The sequence below is a fragment of the Microtus oregoni genome, unplaced genomic scaffold (genome assembly GCF_018167655.1).
Source record: "Microtus oregoni isolate MIOR12 unplaced genomic scaffold, Mior012 000054F_ref0000373, whole genome shotgun sequence".
In the NCBI taxonomy this organism is placed as follows: domain Eukaryota; kingdom Metazoa; phylum Chordata; class Mammalia; order Rodentia; family Cricetidae; genus Microtus; species Microtus oregoni.
Genome location: NW_024543830.1, coordinates 4125182 through 4148482, shown reverse-complemented (window position 1 = coordinate 4148482; position 23301 = coordinate 4125182). Strand labels below are relative to the sequence as shown.

General features: G+C 47.4%; 4 non-coding genes across 4 annotated transcripts; all 4 read left to right on the top strand.

Moving 5' to 3' along the window:
* The first annotated feature begins 3721 nt into the window (after positions 1 to 3721).
* Positions 3722 to 3793, top strand: Trnah-gug. Its single transcript has one exon. It is a non-coding gene; the product is annotated as a tRNA-His (tRNA).
* A 5867-nt stretch (positions 3794 to 9660) lies between these two features.
* Positions 9661 to 9823, top strand: LOC121438097. Its single transcript, XR_005973044.1, has one exon. It is a non-coding gene; the product is annotated as a U1 spliceosomal RNA (small nuclear RNA).
* Positions 9824 to 10846: 1023 nt separating this feature from the next.
* On the top strand, positions 10847 to 10920 carry Trnan-guu. The gene has a single exon. It is a non-coding gene; the product is annotated as a tRNA-Asn (tRNA).
* Positions 10921 to 16374: 5454 nt separating this feature from the next.
* LOC121438093 lies at positions 16375 to 16538 on the top strand. The gene has a single exon (XR_005973040.1). It is a non-coding gene; the product is annotated as a U1 spliceosomal RNA (small nuclear RNA).
* The last annotated feature ends 6763 nt before the right edge of the window (positions 16539 to 23301 follow it).

The window sequence follows — 23301 nt, the reverse complement described above, 5'->3', positions numbered from 1 at the left end:
ACAGACAAAAGCAAGTCATACAGAAAACAGAAGAGCACTGGGCATGGCTTACACCTTTAATCCTAGCATTTGGGAAGCAGATCTCCATGAGTTCAAGGTCAGTCAGGGCTACAAAATAGAGAGACCCTGTCCAAAAAAAAAAAAGGAGAAAAGAAAAAGGAAAAAGATGAGGAACAAATGTCTGGGACCATCAAATTTCCCCTTTCTGTTGGACAAGCTGTTTGCAGGAGGGAGGTGGGCTGACTTCAGTCAGTCTTCTCTGGGCCTGTGCCAACCCCAAGGACTCAGTTATCGTCACTGGAAAGCAACCATGGAATACCAGGCATGCCAAGGCCCAGGGAGCCATTTCCATCAGTGAAACAGAATCAGACATGTCCTGGGGTTAGCATTAGGAGACAGGACTTTCAGTTATTATGCCTAAGTTCCATAGGTCCAGATCTTCAAAAGGAGATTCAGAATGTGTAAAATCAACCAAGTGAGACAGCAGAGATTAAAAGTAAGATGTTAGAGAAGGCAGCTTCCCTAGAGGGATTAGTAGCAAGTTACACATCGCAGACCACCTGATCAGGGAAATATATCCTTGAGCAATTGAGAATGTCCAATCTGGGGCTGGAGATGGCTCAGGGGTTAAGGCCACTGACTGCTCTTCCAAAGGACCCATGTTCGATTCCCAGCATCCACACAGTCACCCATAACTCTTACTCCAGTCTCAGGGTCTGGTGCCTTCTTCCGGCCTCCTAGGGCATCAGGCACACATGGGTTGTGCATTTATATATGTTGGCAAAACCCTATACATATATAAAAAACTTAAAAATGTAAAAAAAATATTCAAACTGAGATTTAAGGACAAAAAAGAATTTTTAAAAATGGACAGATTCATGAATTCTAAGACAAACTTAAATGATCTAATATGGGAAAACTGGGCCTCATGAAAACTGTGGGTAGAGGAGAAGGAAATATGTTTGAAGAAACAATGGCTGAAAACCCCAGCCATGGCAAAGATTATAGTGTGGAGTATCTGCCAGAGAAGATTACTCTGGTGTGGGAGGTCCTTCTGACTGTGTGTTGCTCTTATTGCTTATTGAATAAAGAACTGCTTTGAGCCTATGGCAGGGAAGAACAGAACTAGGCAGGGAAAGCTAGGATGTATGCTGGGAGAAAGAAGGGCAAGGTCAGAGAGAAACCATGGAGCTGCCAGAGATAGACACCAGAACTTTAGCCAGTAAGCCACAGCCACATGGCAATATACAGATAAAAAGAAATGGGTTAAATTAATATAAGAGTTAGCCAATAAGAAGCTAGAGCTAATGGGCCAAGCAGTGATTTAATTAATACAGTTTCTACGTGATTATTTCGGGTCTAAGCTAGCCAGGTAGCCGGGAACCAACAAGCAACCCCTTCTCCAACACTACTCAGACGTGGGTTTAGACCAATAGAAAGGCATTAGTAAGCCTGGCATGGTGGTGCAGGCCTTTAATTATAGTACTTGGGGAAAAGAGCCAGGCGGGTCTCTGTGAGTTTGAGGACAACCTGATCTATAGAATGAGTTCCATAACAATTGTTACACAAGAAAAGCTCTGTCTCACAAAACAAAAACAAGAAAGGAAGTCATGATTAGGAGCTGGTGGTGACCACACTGGGTGTTCAGGATCCCAGTGTAGATGGAACCTTTCTCAGGGTGAGCTTTTAAGCACAAAAACCTCATTCTGGGGTGACACGCCTAAGTTAACAAGAACAGTTCGCCAGAAGCAGAACCACAGAATCTGAAAAGCAAGGTTAGTACATTTAGAGACTTTCTCAGACCTGTGGACTTTGATGGACTAGGTCATTGTTTTCGTTTTGGCAAGCGCAGCTGTCTACGAGCGGAGTGGGCTAACGGAGGTCTGGGCCTGTTGCAATTGAAGGAAGAGATGCAAAGACTTGAGAAACTCAGTCAAGGAGTCATTGTGCGGAATAAGCCCCAGACAGGCTGTAGTCAACTCCAGGGAAAACAGTGTTGTATATGCACAGGAACAGAGAGGAAACGCATGTCAGATTTCTTTCTGCAATTCCTAAGACTTCATCTGACAGCATGTAAAAGAGGACACAGCGAGGAAAACCTATGCTATAACATAATCTTTTATGCTATAATCTTTTTGTCCACTGTGAAGATGTGTCTTTGCCGAGGTGCCTTCTGATTGCTTTAATAAAGAGCCAGTAGCTAGCTAGGCAGGAAGAGTGGGGGGCGGAGAGAAGGAAAGAGAGATAGGAAGAGGTTAGATGGGACTTCCAGCTAGAGAGAGGAAGAGGAGATGAACTTAGTATCTGGAGAGACATCAGAGGACATAGAGAGGAAACAGAAGGTACAAAATGGAAGAGAGGTAAGAAGTCACAGGGCAATTGTAGGTTAATTTAAGTTCTAAGAGCTAGTGGGACAAGCCTGAGCTGTAGGCTGAGCTCTCCTAATGAATAAACCCATATCATTATTTGGGAGCTGGCTGGCAGAATAGAAAAAGACTTATTAAAATAATATTTATCTTCTAAAAATTGATAAAAAAAATTTCAGGCATAAACCTGAAATCCCAACATTGGAAAAGCTGAGGCAGGAAGATGGGGAGTTCAAGGCCATGTTCTACACATGAGGAACTGAGGCCAGCCTGGGCTACATAAGGTCCTACTTTAAAAAATAATTCATCTAAAGAAGGGCATTTCCGGAGGTGCTGAAATATTTCACTGAGAGATGACACACTGCTTAAATTGGAAAGGGAAGAATGTCACTTAAACATGGTCTGTGGAAAACAAAAGGATGTCAGACAACCCTATAGCAAGTATTAAGAGTTTTAGAAAATACACCTCCAAAGGAGAGAAAAAAATTAATGAATGTTTTAAAAAGTAAAATATATAAACACTAAAATAAGGCAACTGGGCTCCCTCACCCCCAGAAAAACTTAGATCATTGGTCAAAGACATGGGGACAAGAATGGGAACCAAAGCTCATGTCAGAACCAAATTAATTCAAATTGACACAGAAAAATGGCAAAAAGAAAAGAAAGAAAAAGAAAAGAGAAAAAAGAAAAAAAAAAAAAAGAATGCCTCCATTGTGAAGAACTCCGAGACTGCCGGTGACTGCGGTGCCTGTTTTGTTATTTCAGAGTCTGTGTGCAGCGGGTTTCCTCGTTGGCTCTTTGAAAGGATCCCAGGGAATGACTTTTAACTTTTATTTTTTATTTGATTATCCCGTTGTTGTTTTGAGTAGGGTCTTACTGTGTACCTCTGGCTGAACTCACTGTGTAGGCCAGGCTGGTCGTAGCTTCTCGAAGTGCACCAGACACAGCAAAGACTTGGAAGGCAATGAAAATGTCTTGCGAACAAAAGCACAAAAAGAAAATGAAAGTGGCGAGGACGGAACTTTTTACCTTCATCTCATCACACACCCTCACTAGCCAACTGAACCACAGAAGAAAACAGGAGTATTTTCTGTCATTGCAGCAAGAGGAAGTCTCTAGCTCGATGCTAGCCGCAGCCACAGCATTCGGTGTCACAGGCCACTCAAAGGAGACGATAACTAGAAACAGATCCATCCGCGCCCCGCTCGCTTCCAGCGGAGCAGCGGGTAGTCGAGTTACCGCGCAGGCATCCCGGGAGAAGCGGGCGCCAGGGTCAGTGTTAGGCGGAACTGAATCGAGGCTTGACCAGTTGTACAAGCGCCGGTGACGTCCGTGTTGTTCCGTGTGTGTGGCTCGCCGTGATCGTATAGTGGTTAGTACTCTGCGTTGTGGCCGCAGCAACCTCGGTTCGAATCCGAGTCACGGCACTATCGTCCTTCTGCCCGGCGATCTTTTGCTCCAGCTCTGAGCTCGTCCCTGCCAATGCTCTCCTCTGCTCTGCAGAGCACAAACACGGGGAACTGCTCTCTCAAGCTCTGGGAGGGGAGACAACATTCCCCCTCTCCACTTCCTCCACTCCATTATCTACAATAGCGGCCAGCAGGTGGCAACCTTACACTAGGGCCAGCAGGCACTCAGCCTCACAGATGTTCCTAGAATCACCTCCCAAGATCTGAGATTCAGGCAGATTTCCAAATTCAGCTCCATTTTTTGTATTTATATTTTCTTAGGTGCTATTTAGCATACATTTGTATATCAACGTATCACCATCTCCTTTAAGTACTTTATCAGTAAAATTTTAAGGTTTGGTCTATGACACATCAAATTAAGTTGGGTGATACTAGGGTTCAAACCCAGGACCTTGTACATGCTAGGCAAGCGCTATACTACTTTATACCCACAGCCTCAAATTCATGTTTATGTATAGTGTTCTACAGAAATAAAGTTGATGACATTTTGCTCTCCACCATGGACACCGTGTTAAATTGTTCTGACAGCATGTATTAACGCTATTTTCTTTCCCTCTCTGAACTACTTCAGCTTAAACCCAATTGATTAAAGAACTACGAATTGATTTCAAATCTCATTATTCATCCTTTATGTATTTGTGCCTCCTGTTGCTACTCACCCATTGTCTAGTCTGACGTGGCTTTCACTAACTCTAAAGTCAAGTAGTTTGTCCTTTTCCTCCAACGACACACCACTGGGCATAGCAACCACACTCCTGAGCAGGCCCGTGTTCAGAAATAGTTGTCCAGCAAAAATGAATTTCTCATTTGTTTTGTGGACTTTTTGTTTTGTTTTGGCATCTTTTGTCTTATTGTGGTTTTGTCTTATTGTGTTTATCTGTTATTATTTTCAGTGTTTTGTTTTGAAGAATGTGAGAGAGAAAGGGCATGAACGTGAGTGGTTGGGAGGATTCGGGAGGAGTCATGGGAGGGAAAAACAATAAAAATACATTGTATGGAAAAAGTTGTGCCATTATGTCTGCCTATATTTCATCTTCTTATATAGTTCAAAATATTCTGGGATCTTACCCTTCACAATCATTGTGAGTACATGCCTTCCAATATGGGCTGGTTGTCCCCTGTGGCCAAAAACTCCAGTAGGCCAGGCAGGGACTGTTGGAGAATTATTATTTTCAGGTGTGTGACTTTTGTTTATACTGCATTTGTTTAACTCTGTGAAGCTGTGGTTCTTTGCCTGTGTAAAACACCTGTTAGTCTAATAAAGAGCTGAACAGCTGGATGTAAGGGCGATCTGGCTGCGACATCTGTAACCCCCTTGATCGCCAGGGTTGATTCGGCTGATCTGGATGGCTAGGCGGGTGTCCCCTTCCTCCCTCACCGCTCCATGTGCGTCCCTCCAGAAGCTGCGCTCAGTCAAAGAGGACGACCTTCCCTGAATAGAGGAGGACGGGTCTTCAATCAAGGGTATATGAGTAGCTGCGCTCCCCTGCTAGAACCTCCAAACAAGCTCTCTAGAGATGAACGGCCAATAGTGAGGCAGAAGCAAGGATCGGCAGGGCTGGTAGGCAGAGAGAATAAATAGAAGGAGAAATCTGGAAGGAAAGGAGCAATGAGAGAACAAGGGAAGGAGGACATCAGGCCAGCTATACGGCCAGCCAGCCATGGAGTAAGAGTGGAAGTAAGATATACAGAAGAAAAGGAAATAGCACAGAGGCAAAAGGTAGTCAGAATAATTTAAGAAAAAAGTCAAGCTAAGGCCGGCATTCATAACTCAGAATAAGCCTGTGTATGTGTGATTTATTTAGGAGCTGGGTGGCAGGTCCCCCAAGAGTAAAACATTCACAACATGGAACACACTTACAGACCAATATATAATGCTGTATTGGTGAATCCTAAGTTGGAATGGAGAGCCGAAGATGTTGGAGATGCCAGGCTTGTAGGCCTACCTCCAGCAAGGACAGGCACAAAGCTCCGGATCAATCCAGCAGCCTGTAGTAGCTCAGATTCCAACCCTGCTGTCATATAAATCTGCTTGCTTTTCTGCCTTTTTGCTCCTCTCTCTGTCCCCCCTCCCCAGTAGGCCTTGGTAGGGTGATCCCCAATAGATCTTTTCTACCCACAGAGTAGTCCAATTGGGTAGTTTCTCTGTCCAGTCAATTATACTCATTTCACCCTTTTGGAATGGGGATGTTTATGGTCTGCCATTGTATATTGAAAGTGTGTAACTTGAGATTTTGATTTCATAGTGAAGAATCCAAGAATAAGAATAAAGAAATAGCCGGGCAGTGGTGGCACACACCTTTAATCCCAGCACTTGGGAGGCAGAGGCAGGCGGATCTCTGTGAGTTCGAGACCAGCCTGGTCTACAAGAGCTAGTTCCAGGACAGGCTCCAAAACCACAGAGAAACCCTGTCTCGAAAAACCAAAAAAAAAAAAAAAAAAAAAGAATAAAGAAATATAGGTCCCACAAGTAAAAATGTAGAAATACAGAAGTATAAAGTTGTAAGCCCAGAAGAATGTTAGCAGCTTTTTTAACAGCTTAAGGATTAATTGTTAACAGTGGGGTACTTTGCTTTACAACCCATAGCTCTGTCTGCAAGGCTGAAGCGGCCCTCTGCAAACCAAGGGTCAGCTTTTAGATAACCCCAGCCACTCATGACCAACAACTGATGTGAGCCGAGTTAGCCTTGAAAGGATGGGGTGTATGTGACTTTTCGGTTTTACACTGTCCCTGCTCTGTAAAACTGGCAGCATCGGAGGAGGGCAGTACTTCAGTGGACACTGTTGGGGAGCACCAGGGAGAACGACAACTTAAAGACAAACGCTCCTGTAACTAAAATCCCTGCCCATGGAAATAGTAAAAAAGGGCAATTTGTATCTGAGTTTTACCTCGAAATTGTAAAAATTTCTTGTTGCTTCTTGTTATGAAAAGGGGAGTCGGGAAACAGCCCATGACCACAGCCATCTCTGGCTGTGGCCTCAGCTAGCTGGTAAGCTTTTGTGCCCCATGGAGATTTTTTTTTTAATTTTTAATTTTTTTCCTGGAATAAAGTCTGCTTCTGGCTTACTAGACTTTGGTGGTCTGTCCCCATCTTTGCGCTACCCCTATGGGCCCAACAATAGTTAAGAATTGTCTTGAGTCTCAAAAGTGATTGAGCTGCTGTACGGTGCTAGAACTGTTGAGACTACGGGACTCTTGAAGGTGAATTGAATGCCCTTTGCTATATGAAATGGCTCTGATGGAGGAGGAGTAGAATGTTCCGGCGTGAATATAAAATATCCGCTCCAGGCTCTCGGGATGGAGCACATGTTCCCCTGTTAAGGGGCTATCCAGAGAGCTTGTCTTTCTCCGCCCACCAAGATGTGGATACGCACAGTGCAAGTACTGAGCCACTGTAGCTGCCCTGCCTTCTCCCCTGCAATGCTCTGCAGTCTCTGAAACAAACAAGAGGAAACCTCTCTTCCCTTAGGGTGCTCTGCCGGGTCCTTGTCACTTCAGTGAGGAAAGTGAGTGGTGCGAGCTGAGATACAAGGAGGAGGCATAAGCTAGACTCAGCAAGCTGAACTTAGGGCCTGCGTCTGGACACCTGGTTTTGGAGGACACCGATGGGCACATGCAGACAGGTCACTGGAAGCAGCAGATAAATGAAGGACACTTTATAGTTTTCATTTACATGCGATTCTTTTTTTTTCTATTTTTGTAAATATGGTGACCCCAATATGTGGCAAACGTTTGGTTTTGTTTGTTTGTTAATGTTTTCCAAGGCAGGGTTTCTCTGTGTGATCCCCATTATCCTGGAACTTGTTCGGTTGACCAGGCTGGCCTCAACTCATTGATCCACCTGCCTCTGTCTCCTGAGCGCTGGGATTACAACGTGGGTCACCATACTTGTCAAGTTAAATACATTTTTGCAATAAACTCTTGTGTCCCCGATTTTAGATCAAAGAACTCTTAGAAGCAGTAGAGCTGCAAAGTAAAAATCTTTATTATGGCACCGGGCCTAGGCACTCCCCACTGGAAGAGGGGGGGAGTGGCAGCAATATTGGGATACACACACAATTGATGGGGGAATACAGAGATGCAGGGGTCAACCATAGGTCAGCCAATCAGGACGGACAGAATATCCACAACCTCACAAAAGCAGAACTGCCTGTTTACAGAAGAGTTTAGCGAACGATCAGCCAACTGGAATAGGCGGCATGTTTATAACCTTAAGACTAGGACACACTTGGTATCATTCCTTAATCATCATTGTGACAGGTTTTACAACCTCATGCTTTTTAACCACCTCTAAGGTTACAACCCCACTATGACAGACTTTACAAGTCCATGTTTCTGTTGTGGGATATCTGTACACTGTGTGAAGGTGTATTGCTGTGGTCGGTGTAAGAAAGAGCTGAATGGCCAGTCAGGCAGTGGTGAAGCGTGCTTTTAATCCTAGCACAGAACAGGCTCCAAAGCTACACAGAGAAACCTTGTCGGAAAACAAACAAACAAAACAATCAACCAAACAAAAGAAAGAGAGAGTTGAATGGCCAATAGCTAGACAGGAGAGGATAGGAGGATTTCCCGGGAGAGAGAGGAAGAGGAATCGAGGCAACTGGATTTCACCAAAGACTCGTAAAAAGTCGGACATAAGGTACACCTCAGAGGTAACCAAGCCACATGGAAGAATGCAGACTAAAAGAAACAGGAATCCCAGCACTCCAGAGGCAGAGGCAGGCAGATCTCTGTGAGTTCGAGACCAGCCTGGTCTACGAGAGGTAGTTCCAGGATAGCCTCGTAAACGACAGAGAAACCCTATCTCGAAAGAAAAAAAAAAGAAAGAAAGAAAAAAGAAAAGAGACAGGTTAATTTAAGTTATAAGAGTTAGTGGGACAAGTCTAAGCTAATAGCCAGGCTTTTTATAAGTGTTAATAAGTCTTCATGTAGTTACTTGAGGGCTGCTGAACCTGATGAGAAAGTATAACTACATGTTTTCCCAAAAGCAAATGTTTTATCTCCTGCTTTACTTAGAGAGATTCACTGACTCCTTTGGCAAACATGGGGGTCATGCCAGACCCAGGTGAGGAATTTAACTCGTCTAACACATGTAAAGAAAACAGATCTGCTGTTCAAGAAGCTTCGGTCTCTGCGCCTTGGGGCACAGCACTGGCTCCATCTTAAGGTACATAGGTCTGGTACCTGTGGCTATTTATTTTAGTTTAAGAATTGCCCTGGTTGTACAAGATTTCTCAGAATGGCCTATGGAGCTATTTTTGCTGTGTTGTAACTCAGCAACCACTTATCACAGGTGAATGAGATTTGTAAAACCTGCCCAGCAACTTAGAGAATTTTCTCTCTACAGGGGTCGAATGATCTCATGTACTTCGTGTTGGTGGAAGATAGAGGTCTGCTGGTACACACCAAAACCAGCGACAGGCTGTGAGGCCATAGCGGCGAGCAACCATCGGCTATTTGGGATTGGAGATAATTCTAGGTGATTTGTCTCTGATCCTGCAACACTCCATCCAGCTCTCCGCTAGCAAGAAAGTTCACCAAGCCAACGGGGCAAAGGGGAGGAGTGTGATGTCACCCCTGGGTGCAGGTTGGAGGCGGGGTCTATGCAGATGAGGAGCGCGCAGGGACTGTCACTTCCTCAAACTCTGCGGAAACGCGAGGGATTTCCAGCGCGGCGTGGAAGTCACCGCGGGTTCACGAGTAGCAGCGGTGCCCAGGAATGGGGTGCGCGTCCGGGCAAGTCCTGAAGTATGCACGGCGAAAGGACCATATGTTCAGAGCGCAGGACCGGTGGGGCTGAGTCTGGGCTGCAGGACAGCAAAGCATACTTACCTGGCAGAGGAGATACCATGATCACGTAGGTGGTTTTCCCAGGGCGAGGCTCACCCATTGCACTTGGGGTGTGTTGACCCTGCGATTTCCCCAAATGCGGGAAACTCGACTGTATAATTTCTGTTAGTGGGGGACTCCGTTTGCGCTCTCCCCTGATACTGTTGTAAAGGAAAGGCTATATAAGTAGCGTTTGTGCCTCTAGCTAACTGAAATAGACGTGGGAAATATGTACTACCGGATTTTTATTTTCCTCTTCGCATGCACCTGTTTTTTCCTAACTGATAAGAAAATTGGTATTGGCTTTATAGAAGTTATCCTTAGGAAATCAGGTACTATGTTAATGAGAAAACGTCGAAAGCTTTGAAATTATGAGTTTTTTTTTTACCTGAAAGCCTGAGTACTTTTTGGCAACTGTCAAAATCTAGGTTGGTACTCCACTCTACCTTTTTTTTTCCCCTTGGTTCTTGTGCTTAACATGCACCAGACCCTGACTCAGGAACAGCCCATCCCTTCTCAAAGAGTGTTTTAAATTACCCCTAATTGATACCGTTGTTAGGAAGCAATTCTCTCTCTCTCTCTCTCTCTCTCTCTCTCTCTCTCTCTCTCTCTCTGTCCCTCCTCAGGTGTTTTTACTGTCACACACACACACCCCTCATCCTAGTGGAATATCGTCTTCCCAACACGCTCCAGTGGCTTACTAGTCACCATTCTCTCGGATATGCCTTGGGGTTCCACCGGGCTCCGGATCCTCTGATGCCCGCGGTGCGTAGCCACACGTACACCCCCAACCAACCCTCGCCTCGCCGGTCCCTCTCCACTCCGGGTCAAGTTCGTCCACCTCTTCCGTCCGGACTTTCTGAGCAAGGGCACCACACTCGCCGCCTTTCCCACGCAGGCCCCGCCGAGGTTCCAGCACACACCAGCCCCTCTCACGTCCGTGCTCGGGGTCTGCAAAGGACCGGACCCTAAAGCACACTTGGGCTCCTTCCCCGACCCCCGGGTGGCGGCGGGGTCTTAACGTAAGCGCGAGGTCGGGAAGCGGGGCGTCCGGGCGTCCGGGCTGTTGGCTTTGAATCTTCCAGCTCCGGTTGCTCGGCTGCGGGCGGGCGGGCTTCCCAGGTGTGGCCGCTGCGGTGTCGCCGGACTCACTAAGGAGACAGGGCATTCGCTTGTGCATAGTCTCTGTGGCGCAATCGGTTAGCGCGTTCGGCTGTTAACCGAAAGGTTGGTGGTTCGAGCCCACCCAGGGACGATAGCTCTCAGATTTTAAACAGCATAAATACACAGGTCAGTCCCTCGTGTGCGAGCATGTTGATTGTTAGTTTGAAAGTGCACGCTTCTACCGCTTTCTCAGCAAGCCTCCGAAAATCCCTTACTAAAGTGCCTGTCGTTCGTTTTTTACGGCCTGGCCCGCTGGCAGGGAAAACAACAAAGCTAATTTTTATTTTGGGCGGGAAGGGTGACACCTATGGACAACCCCCACCTGCTGTCTTTAGTTGACTTGGGGATGGGTAGAATGGGAACCCTTTCTTAATAAAGGAAAATTATGGAAAACAAGTCACCAAAGCACAGGAAACGGACCAGATTTTAATAAAACAGATAAAGTACACCACCGGCTAAAGATTTGCGTACGACAAGGGCGAGCTCAACGTAATTCCTAATCACAAACCTTAGAACCGATTTTGAAAACCATGTGGTGTGGAAACACCAAAATAAACCACAGAAACGGGCAGGCCCGGCGGTGTTTGGTACAGGAATCCGGGAACTGGCGGTGATGGTTTTGGCCTCTGTAGGCGGGCAGCGTCTAGGAAGGCTCTGGACCGCTGGTTTGCTCCCCAGCTCTTCGGAAGGACCCCAGGAGAGTTCGCCCCCTACCCAGGTACCCCAGTCACCGTGGAGAGGAGGGCGATGGAGGGCTATCAGGTGCTTGGGGAAAATAGTACACCTGCAAGAGTGGCATCGACCCACTGACTTCACAGTTAGCGACGGCCCTCACCACCCAACTGAGGCACAGATGCGTTCACTTGTGCGGGCGCCGCTCCCAAGCTCCCAACTCAGCTGCGTTGGAGAAATCACTTCTGCAGGACAGGCTGGTCAGAAGTCTCGAAAACCAGCTCAGGCTGGCCTGCGCTCAGCGCTGACCTCCGCCCCAGCACCGATGCCAGAAGGGAACAGATGCACATCTGGACTGAGCCACGGTCTTATAGTACTCTGTGTTGTGGCTGCAGCAATCTGGGTTCGAATCCGAGTCATGGCACTATTGTCTCTCTTGCCCATCCCAGCATACTGCTCTCTTACCCCCTGCACCCCACGCCAAGCTAATTTAATGTCTTGCCACAGACTCCAGTCTCCCTTGTTCAAGCCCAGTTGACCGAGGAACTCAAACATTATCATTATGGTTTGCTGCTTGCAGTCTTCTCTGTCAATCACACCTTCTCAGGTGAACTCACAAAATCGTCTTCCCTGTCAATCACCATAAGACCCAGGGCATAGTAAACATCATCTTTGAGCAAATGAAAGACCTCTGGGTCGGGGAGACTCTCACTCAATTCTGGGATAACATGACCCCACCCCCACCCCCGCCCCGCCCCAGGAACTCATGAGAGACTGTGAAACAAGAAAAAGAACACACCAATTGAAGGTCGTGGGCTACATTCTTAGGTAAACATTCTGACGCTAGAACAAGACAAAGAAGGCTCAGCTCACACCCTAGACCAAAATATTCTGTAGGCAAACCACTCCCTGGGTGGAATCCATTGTTATCTCCTTAGGGTAGGACCTTAGTCAGATCCTTAGACTTTCGTTTGGGATAGAAACACATCTATTTCTCTATTCATGAAATACAAGGTCTGCATATTAGCCACACCTGCGGACAATAACCTTGAGAGAGCAGAACTCTAGGCTCTAAATCAAGGTGGGATCTTCATCTGAGGTAGAATCAGACGGTCACCTTGAAGGAAAAGAGCTAAGTTCCAACTCTCTGACCTCTGCTCAAGGTGAAAATACGCTCACTTTTTCGGGCCCCAGAGTCTATTGGAGTCTGTCTCTCCTTAGCTCTCAATAATAAGGCACAACCTGTGGCGAGGATCAAACCTGCCAAACACAAAAACTGTCCCTTCAGCAGTGGCCGGGATGCAGCACAGGGCACTGACTTGTGGAGGGGAAGCGCTCCTACTTCGATCCCACACTGCAGAATCAGGACGTCATAAAAACTGACCATGTTTAAGTTACAAGCTCAGTACATGACACACAGCCTGACAGGCACAAATGTACACGACACACAGCCTCCACGGGCACACACGTACACGACACACAGCCTCCACGGGCACACACGTACACGACACACAGCCTCCACGGGTACACATGCACATGACTCACTGCCTCCACAGGCTCACACGTACACGACACACAGCCTCCACGGGCACACACGTACACGATACACAGCCTCCATGGACACACATGTACAGGACACACACAGCAAAATTCTAATTGGTTTTAATAAATAAAAACCCAAGTCAGATATGGAAGTAAATGCTGAACGCTCAAAGAAGCAGAGCAGACAGTCCCTGGTTCTTACCTCTAACAAATCCTCTGACTGAATGGGCGATCCTGTCTCACCCAAGTACTGAAGTTAGTAACCTTTCCACGTGATTGTGTGAATTACCAAATCTTTGTTTGGGGAATAAAGAGAAAGTCACATTAGAGACAAAAATCACATAGCTAGGTTGTTGTTTTGTTTACAGAGGACTTGTTTTGGCTTTAGAGACAGCATCTCACTTTGTAGCCCTGGCTAGCGTGGAGCTCACTCTACAGACCAGGCTGGCCTCGACATCACACAAATCTACTTGTCTCTGCTTCTGAGTGCTGGGATTAAGGCCGGGCACACCCTGTGGGCTATGTGATTTATGTTTTACGTGTACAAGTGTTTTGCCTGAGGTGTGTAGCATACCGAGTATATGCCAAGTGCCTGCAGAGGCCAGAAGAGGGCTCTGGATTTCTTGGAACTGGAGTCTGCCTTTTGCGGGACAGTGTGTGGATGCTGGAGAATATTGCTGGGTCCCTGCAGACAGCAACTGCTCCGAACAGCTGAGCCACGCCTCTAGCTCCCAATACAGTAGTTTTAAATTTTCTTTTAACAAAATTGCTTTTTTTAACGTACCAAATATTAATAGCATGGATAGCAATGAGAGGTGAGACCTGTCAAATATCAAGACTTGTATGTTTGTGGGCTTAACTAAATATAACTCCCCTTTCTCCCCCCTCACTATATAACTGTCCACAATCTTAACACTAACCAATAAAATCGTAACAAAATAATTCCAATGCTATAGAATCATTACCACAAGCTTCTTAATGTGTCTGAAATTTATCTCTTTTTAAAAATGCAAACATTCCCACGAACTCCAGAGAGCCAAATTGGACCCAAATGAACAGACCAGACTCGCCCAGAATAAGTATCATTTCCTTCCTTGATCTTGGGACTCCTGGGAAACTCCCTCCTGTATCTTGGGGACTAGGGGACCCCCTTCCATCTTGGAACCTTCCTCCCCTGATCACCAGGATCTCAGATTTTATCCCCAGGATCTAAACGTAATCTTCTGCATTGCCAGCATCTTGTCAGGGTCAAGCTGCCAGCCAGCCAGTTCCACAAAGCCTGGAAAACACTGAAGTAACCAGCTACCCCCAGGATGTGGCCAAGCATCCCAACTTCCCAATGCACACAAACCAACAGGAAGCAGTCTTGAGACACGCGACGCCTCATTCCCACCCATCTGCTACCCTTAACCCCCGAATCTTTATAATAAACAAAAGGGTGAAATGTCAGCATTTCCGTCACTTAGCGTTATGGCAAATGTCGAGCCACCCCAAGAGTAGGCACTTCCGGGATCCACGGCCACGCATGCATCATCCAACATTCTGGCAACTTACATAGCCACCCAGGACCCTCAAGCCCTGTGTGATCTTCATCTGCTCCTGTCAAAGCTACAGCAACAAACGCTATGACCCTATGCGCACGCGCCAGGCAGTGTCAGTGTCTAACCACTGGAACCGCCCACTCCACGTTTTCTTCTCAGCATCAGCTCTCCCCAGGCCTGCGCGCACGCGTCTCTCTCTCTCTCTCTCTCTCTCTCTCTCTCTCTCTCTCTCATATAAACTCTTTTTTTTAAAAAAAATATTTGTTTATTTATTATGTATACAATATTCTGTGTGTATGCCTGCAAGCCAGAAGAGGGCACCAGACCTCATTACAGATGGTTGTGAGCCACCAAGTGGTTGCTGGGAATTGAACTCAGGAAGAGTTCTGGAAGAGCAGTCAGTGCTCTTAACCTCTGAGCCATCTCTCCAGCCCCCTCTAATAAACTCTTAAAATGGATTCACTTGTATGTCTTGTGATCCGCTCTTGCGGCCGGTAATTTTACCTTTGTGATGTGTATGTTCATCATTGGATGAGTATTTCAGCTGAATCATTCTATCCTTCTTTGCACCTGAAGCTACAGATAAATTCTTGTTCCAAAAACATTGTAGAAGAGAAAGTGCATGTATGACGTCATGATAAACAGTATGATCATCTGTAATCCTTAAAATGCTGTGTTATGTCTGCACGTGGGCTAAAGAGGTTTTAAGGGGGTCAGACAGGGTGGTACCAAGCTCTTATTGCATCACTATGTAGATAGACCCTGTCTGGAGTGGTGGTGGTGGTGGCTTGAGGGGGAGTGCAGAGAGGCAGAGAAGGACAGAGAGGGAGAGGTTTTAAAGGGACAGATAGATGGCTTATAGACAAGGGCGAGGACACTTGCCATCAGGTCTGACCATCCAAGAGCTTGATCCACGGAGCAAGCATGGCAGAAAGAGATCCGACTGCTGCAAACTGTCTGCTGGCCTCCACATGCGAGTCATGGCACATACGCACCTGTCCCTCCCCCACAAACAGAACGCAGAAAAGTGAGTGCTTATTTATTTTATGTATGTGTGTTTGTGCCTGATTGTATGTGTGTGCACGACACACATGCAGGAGACCGAGAGAGGGCAGAGTGGATCCCCTGGACCAGGAACACAGACTGGGGTCACCCCAAATACCATGTCCAGACTTAGTGTCAGTCTCATGGTGTTTCTGTAGAAGGAACAGAGAAATCCATACATCAAGAGCCTTGTAAAATGCAGTGGTGGAGACATGAGGTGGGCAGGTTCCAGCGAAGCTGGAGACCTCAGCTGCAGGGCTGGCTACCCTTGCTGCCTGACTTCTCTGACTTCGTGTTGATTGAAGATAGGGGTTTGTCGCTACACAGGGAAACCAGCGACAAGGCTGTTAGGTCACGGCGGTGAGCAGCCATCGACTATTTGGGAATTGGAGATAATTCAAGATGATTTGTCTCTGATCCTGCAACACTCCATCCAGCTCTCCGCAAGCAAAAAAATTCACTAAGCAAACGGGAAAAGAGGATGGGTGTGATGTCACCCATGGGTGCCGGTTGGAGGCGTGGTCTATGCAGATGAGGGGCGCGCAGGGGCTGTCCTGTCCGCAAACTCTGCGGGAACACGCTGGATTTCCAGCGCGGCGTGGAAGGGTGCCTTGGCCCGCGGAGAGCATCGAGTCGAAGGAATGGGGTGCGCGTCCAATAAGGTCCTGGAGTATGCGCGGCGAAGTGACCGTGTGTTCAGAGTGCAGGGCCGGTGCAGCTGAGTCTGGGCTGCAAGACAGCAAAGCATACTTACCTGGCAGGGGAGATACCATGATCACGTAGGTGGTTTTCCCAGGGCGAGGCTCACCCATTGCACTTGGGGTGTGTTGACCCCTGCGATTTCCCCAAATGCGGGAAACTCGACTGCATAATTTCTGTTAGTGGGGGACTGCGTTCGCGCTCTTCCCTGATACCTCTTGTTTTAAAAAAAGTCCTTTTTCTTCCTACAGCTGTTTTTCCTCTTGGTCTTTTTTTATTCTTTTCTATGCTTCTAAATATGTGGTCAAAAGTGCCAAGTTAACTTAAGGTCTTAACCTTACAAGTGACATCTTTAGGAAGTTGGTCCTTAGACTCAGTAGAACATTTCTTCAATTTTGAACTTTTTGTCTTAAAGTCCAGGAGCACTTGTCTTAAACTTTGCTTTGAGACTCCAGACTCTCCTTAATTCTTTTCTGCTCTTAACCCGCACCAGACCCGGGCTCGGGACCAGCACACCCCTAGCTGAAAGACAGATATCGTTGCTAAGAATTCATTCTTCTGATTCATTCAAAACAAAACACCCCTCATGATTTTATTGTCTTCCTAACATAAATTGCCTTCAAACTACATCAGCTCAGTTTAAATGCACCATTCAATCTGACGTGTCCTAGGGCTACACCTGGCTTCTCCGCAGGTCTCCTCGGTGCGTATCCCCCAATCCCACCCCTAGGCCACCCTCGCCCCCGTCTGTCCCTCTCCACTCGGGGTCAAGTTCCTCCCGTCCGAACTCCCTGAGCACTGGCACTGCACTCGCCGCCTTTCCCACGCCGTCCACGCGGAGGCTTCAGCACACACCCGGGGTGACCAGCCGTCGGGCGTCCGTGCTCGAGGTCTGCAAAGGACCGAACCCTGAGGTTCACTTGGGCTCCTTCACGGAGTCCTGATGGGCGCCCTGAAAAAGACTCTGCCAGCGTGGAGTCCTAGGCGGCCCCGTCCCAGCGTCCCGGAGGCGCCGGGTTCATAACGTTCGCGCGAGCTCGGGAAGCTGCCGTGGGGCCGGCAGGGAGCCCGGCAGGTTGGCTTCGAGGGCTCCTGTTCCGGATGCTCGGCCGCGACACGGTGGACATCACAGGTGTGACTGCCATGGTGATGTCTGACTCACCAAGGAGAGGCGGCTTTGTCATGTCAAAGTCTCTGTGGAGCAATGCGTTAGTGCGTTATGCTGTTAAGCGGGAGGTTGGTCGTTCAAGCCCACTCAGGGACTACGATCTTTGGGCGTTTAACAAAGAGCTTTCTAAATTTACAGGTCCTTGTGTGCTGACTTGGCAATGGAAACACTCCTACTTCTCTGAAATACCGGAAGCCCACTAAATAAGAAAAAAAAAAGCCCTATGGACTTAAAGTACCTAAGGCCTTACCTTTCTGCTTTCTGTCACACGCTATTTATGGCCTGTACTGAGGCAGGGTAAACAATAAAGCCAATTTTTATTTTGGAGGGGAGAGGGGGAGGAGGACACTTGTGGACAACTCCCACCTGCTGTCTTTGGTTTATTTTGGGATTGATATAGTGGAAATCCTTTCTTAATAAAAGAAAATTATGGAAAACAAGTCACTAAAGCACAGGAAACGGACCAGATTTTAATAAAACGGGTAAACTTTACACCACCGGCTAAAGATACGCATATGACAAGGGTGACGACAACGTAATTCGTAATCACGAACCCTAGAACCGATTTATTCCTAAGGCCAAGCCGTGTTTAGTAAGGAGTCCAGGGACTGGCAGTGATGGTTTTGGCCTCTGTAGGCGGGCGGCGTCTACGGAAGGCTCTAGACCGCTGGTTTGCTCCCCAGCTCTTCGGAAGAACCACAGAGCAGTGCGTGCCCTCCGCAGGTGCCCCAGCCACCGCGGAGAGGAGGGCGATGGGGGGCTATCAAGTGCTTGGGGGAAATACTGCACCTGCAAGAGTGGCATCGACCCACCGACTTCACAGTTAGCGACTGCCCTCACCACCCAACGAGGCACCGACGCCTGCACTCTGTGCAGCTCCCAACCTCAGTGGCTTTGGAAAAAAAATTACTTCTGTAGGACAGACCGGTTGAAGGAAGCCTCGGAAACCGGTCTGTGCCGGGCTGAGCTTGACTGAGGCTCAAGCGAGCACCTACCACTATCAGGCGCGTGGCTGCCCGTGACCGTATAGTGGTTAGTACTCTGTGTTGTGGCCGCAGCAACCTCGGTTTGAATCCGAGTCACGGCAGTTGTTGTCCTGTCAGTCTGGTGTGCTGCTTTCTTGCCCCATGCACCCCATGCCTAGCTAATGTCTTGACACAGACTCCACTCTCCCTAGTTCAAGTCCCGTGGACATGGAGGAACTCAAGATAGTATTATTACAGTTTGCTCTCTCTCTCTCAGGCAGGCTCACAAAGTCACCTTCACTGTCATTCACCCTAAGACCGAGGGCGTGTTAGGATGAGGTCTTTAATTTTAATTGGGCAGGTAGATTTGGTGAGCAAAAGGGGGCTTTGGATGACGGGACTTTAATAATTGATTGCTAGACCTTGGTGGGTGGTCAACCTCAGAAGGGAAAAGGTCACATAAGGAAACATACGTTTTGGGATTTTCTCCAGCACTGGGAAAGGAAACCAAACCTCACACACACTGGGCACTCTACCTCTGAGCTATAGCCCACGACTGACCCTGCACTAGCGAAGCTGAGGCAGGGGGTTAAAAGTTCGGACTAGCAGGGCTACTCATCAAGACCAAGTCTCAAACGAAGACATAATAAAGAACACACAAATTCAGAGGAAGGCAGAGATGAAGACTAGTGGAATGTGACCTGAGACTCAGGCCATCCACGTCCCAGATCCTGGAAGAGGCAGGAAGGAGCCTCTACTTGCACCCTCTAAAGAAAGCAGTATCCAGGATTTGGGACTTTGGGTCACCAGAACCAGAAAATCCATCCCTGTTGCTTTAAGTGATGTGGATTGTAGCCACTTATGACAACCCAACACCCACTTCTAGGTGCCCAGGAAGGTAGACATTTATTAAATAGAGCTTCACCATCTGAAATAACACAGATCACTTGACAGACTCACCAGTACTAAGATGCAAGTACCATATTTTGGTGGAGAACGTCCCGAGATCTGGAGAACAAGCAATTCAGGATGACCACGGATTGGCTTCCCTTACAAGGACTGTCAGGATACTTAGAAAGTTGGTGATGGCTATAAAACACCTGTATGGTGCAAGAACTCTGAGTCTCTCCCCTTGCCTGCCCTTCCCATGCTCACTCAAAGCTAGCAGCGCCACCTATTGAAGAGCATGGGAATTGGAACAGGTGGCTCCAGACCAGGGAACTTGGCTTTTGTTTGCTGGTTTACACAGCATAGCAGTGATCTACAGCATGTTTTGCACCATAATTGTAATTGTATGTATGTGTGTGAGTGTGTGTGTGTGTGCTTGCATCTGCATAGCTAACGACTCCTCTAGATGGTGCACACTGACCTCTGGGTGCCACTACTCTCTCCTCAGTCTATTGATTCAAGGTTGGGGCCATCATACTCTTTCTACGACTGTTTGCTTTCAATATCTGAAGGCTCACCTGGGCTCAGTGGATCCAGGTAGACCTGCCAAGAGCTAGTCACATCTTCACTACCAACCTCATAGCTTGAGTTGTGAGATCCAGCCATGATAATCTAAGTCTGGGCAGAAAGGAAGTTCTTTACTTCCTCCAACCATTATCACCTGGGACTCTGGCCAGCGATGAATTTAAATGGAGTCTGGAGTCTTAATAGTTTACCCTGAGACAATGCCTGGCAGGCAGAGATTACCTGACCCCTACCCAAGAGCAGACCATTCAAAGGATATTCCTGGCATTCCAAGCACTGTAGATTGGAAACACCTGCCAGCACTTCCCCAGGACACCCCTAGATAAAGGTCAGCCAATGAGGGGTCCTGAACCTCAGAGACCCCTCACCCCCACCTTTACTACTATAAAAACCCAATTCTAATTGAGCTCGGGGCTCTCCAGATATTCCAATATGTTGGACATGCAGAGAGACCGAGTTTGCAAACTTGATTAAAATAAAGGCCTTTTGCTTTTACATACGGGACTCGGGCTCCTTCGTTGGCTTTTGGGGGGACCCTCAGATTTGGGCATAACAGAGTGAGCTCTAGTGACACTCTGAGTGAAATTTTCATCACTTCCTATGTGTCTTCTCTTTGTTTTGAACCCTCCAGTCTCTAAAAGTCTGAGGATCTGCACCAGTGCTCGTTCACTTCAGAGATCTCATCTGTTCTACTCCCTTTATCCTGACCTCATTTCTAGGCATCCTTTGTTTCTCATGTTACTTGAGTATGAATCTTAAGGAGGGAAAAGCCATCCCTGGGCAACGGTTGGGAAGTGATCGTTCAGTTTCTCACATAACACCTGAGAAGCAGAGAGCTAGATTTCTGGCTTTAGGAAGACAATGTGCCTAAAGGCTTCCCCGGTGTCCCCAGAGAGGCTCTTGGAAATGGCACCTTAGTTTCAGGTCACTTTTGGGTGAAGTAGTTAGCAGGGGTGAAGAGCTGTATCATATGACATCAGCAGTCCCCCACCTGGACATTCTACTGTATCCTGGAGAGCCTGGAATTCTGTGATGTCACCTGTGTTGTGGCAACGCCAACTGCCCTTGAGGCATTCGTTCAGTGCCTGTGTGGTTCACCCACAGCCATGCTGACACGACTGAACAGGCTGCTTGGGAGACAGGATGGAGAGCGCAGGGAGGCCAGAGAGAGGCACAGGGAAGATGGCCTTCAGTCTCCGAGCCACACATCAAGGAATAAATGGTTCTGGAGAAAGCGCAGTGAGTCCTGGGCAGGGGAGAGAGATTCCTGAAGGATGAAGGCTTCAGCTGATTCTTTCAGGAGTGGGACTCACTCTTACTCCATGGCTGCTGAGTGAGTTGGTGGCTGGCCACTGAATCCTCCCCTCTTCTTATGCTCCTCTTTATTCGCTCCTTCTATCAATACTCTGCTTGGTAGTCCCACCTATCCCTGCTCCTGCCTCGCTATTGGCTGTTCATCTCTCTATTTGAACCATCAGGTGTTTTAGACAGGCACAGTAACGCAACTTCACAGAGTTAAATACAGCACAAAGAAAAGTCCCACACCTGAAAATCATAATCCCCAACACTGATGGACATATCTAGTCCATCAATAGCAACAGTGACTGGGAAAGGAGACCTGGCTTATGGGTCCCAACTAGAGGATAGCTGTCTACTCTGTGAGGTCTTCAGTGGGTTTAATGTATTCCCTCTTTCTCAGGCCTTTTCTTTCTTTTTTCTTTTTTTATTGAGAAAAGGAGAAAAAAAAAACAAGTTTCCACCTCCTCCCAGCCTCCCATTTCCCTCCCCCTCCTCCCACAATAACTCAGTCATCTAGAGACCTTTCACCAGCGCAACTCAAAGAAGGGAAACACACAAACCCTACTACTAAAAAAGTGACCGGAGTTAACAACCACTGGTCATTAATATCACTTAATGTCAATGGGCTCAACTCACCTATAAAAAGGCACAGGCTAATGGATTGGATACGAAAACAGGATCCAACATTCTGCTGTCTACAAGAAACACATCTCAGGCCTTTTCTAGGGACTCAACATGGTCTCTCATGGCCCCGTACCATCTAAGTGTACAAATTCACTGATGTTTGTCTACCTACAGAAAGTACTGGAAAGGCACGGACCTCAGCCTCCCTCACTGAGCAGCAGATGAACAAGGTTGATGAACTGAGCCTTCAGCTCCAGATGATGACCAACGAGAGGAATGAACTTCGTGCAGTCCTGGCCAATTATACCAACAATGATGTGAACAACAGGTAGTCATTATGTCCAGTTCTCTGGTGATGTCTTGACCCTCCTGTGTCCACCCCAGCATTCCTCATGTCACTTGAGGCTGCACCTCCAAGGGGTCCTCCTGCCCAGTGTGCTTTTCCCGAGTGCATCTGAGAGGCAGAACTGAAGCCGGGGCAGGAGTGAGATGGGGACACAGGCTGTTCTGCTTCCTCCCAATGAAAAGCAGAGCCTGTGGCCTGAGTCACATTCTATGGATGGGGCAGCAGTGTGTGAGCTCACAACACGCTTTTCAAAGAGGCCTTGACAGGTGTTGGCTTGTGGGAGATGTTGGGTGCTGAGTTCATGGGAGTCTTTGTATTTGACTGGGGTATTTCTTGCTGGTTTCTCTATGAGCAGGGCCTGGGCCCACTTGGTTTTTCTCAATGTGTGACCTGAAGACCTGGATCTCAACCCTGCATGTCTCTGCCCTTCTTCCTTGTACTCTGAAATAATGCGACTTACCTACATGTCTCTGGCATCCTACTTGTGTATGGGTTTATGTGAGTGAAAGCTAACAGGCCCAAACATTGCCAATATGGCAGTGGTGGGTTTTGCCCTTTTCACTTCCTTTTCCCTTGATAAAACATAAAATTGAATTCCTAAAATTTGTCGCCAAGGTTCATACCCTTATTTGACTCCAAACAAACACTAAGGTCCAGCAATTAAAATTCATTATTTGGCTATTCTGGCTTAGTTGTCCAATTAGCTCTCAGAAACTCATCCTAGCACAGACTTCCCTTTGTTTCCTTAAAAACCCACTGCTGAAAAATAAAACCCATTGCTTGCTCTCAGCACTTGCCTGATACAGAGGAAGCCCCCTCCCCCACCAAGTTCCATGATTCCTCTTCTGAGAGAGAGAGAGAGAGAGAGAGAGAGAGAGAGAGAGAGAGAGAGATCCACATCCTGTGAGTCAGAGATTGGTGGCAGGGCTGAGAATTTGTCTGTCTCAGAGTCTCAGGTGATATGAGTGATGAGGCCCTGGAGTCTCACTTTGAGCATCCCTGCCCTCATTCTTTGTGCTATGCTTGGTGATGGAATGGAATTCCCTGGAGAGTTTATAAAGTCATTGTACTGTACGCTCTCCTCCATGGAAATCCTGAT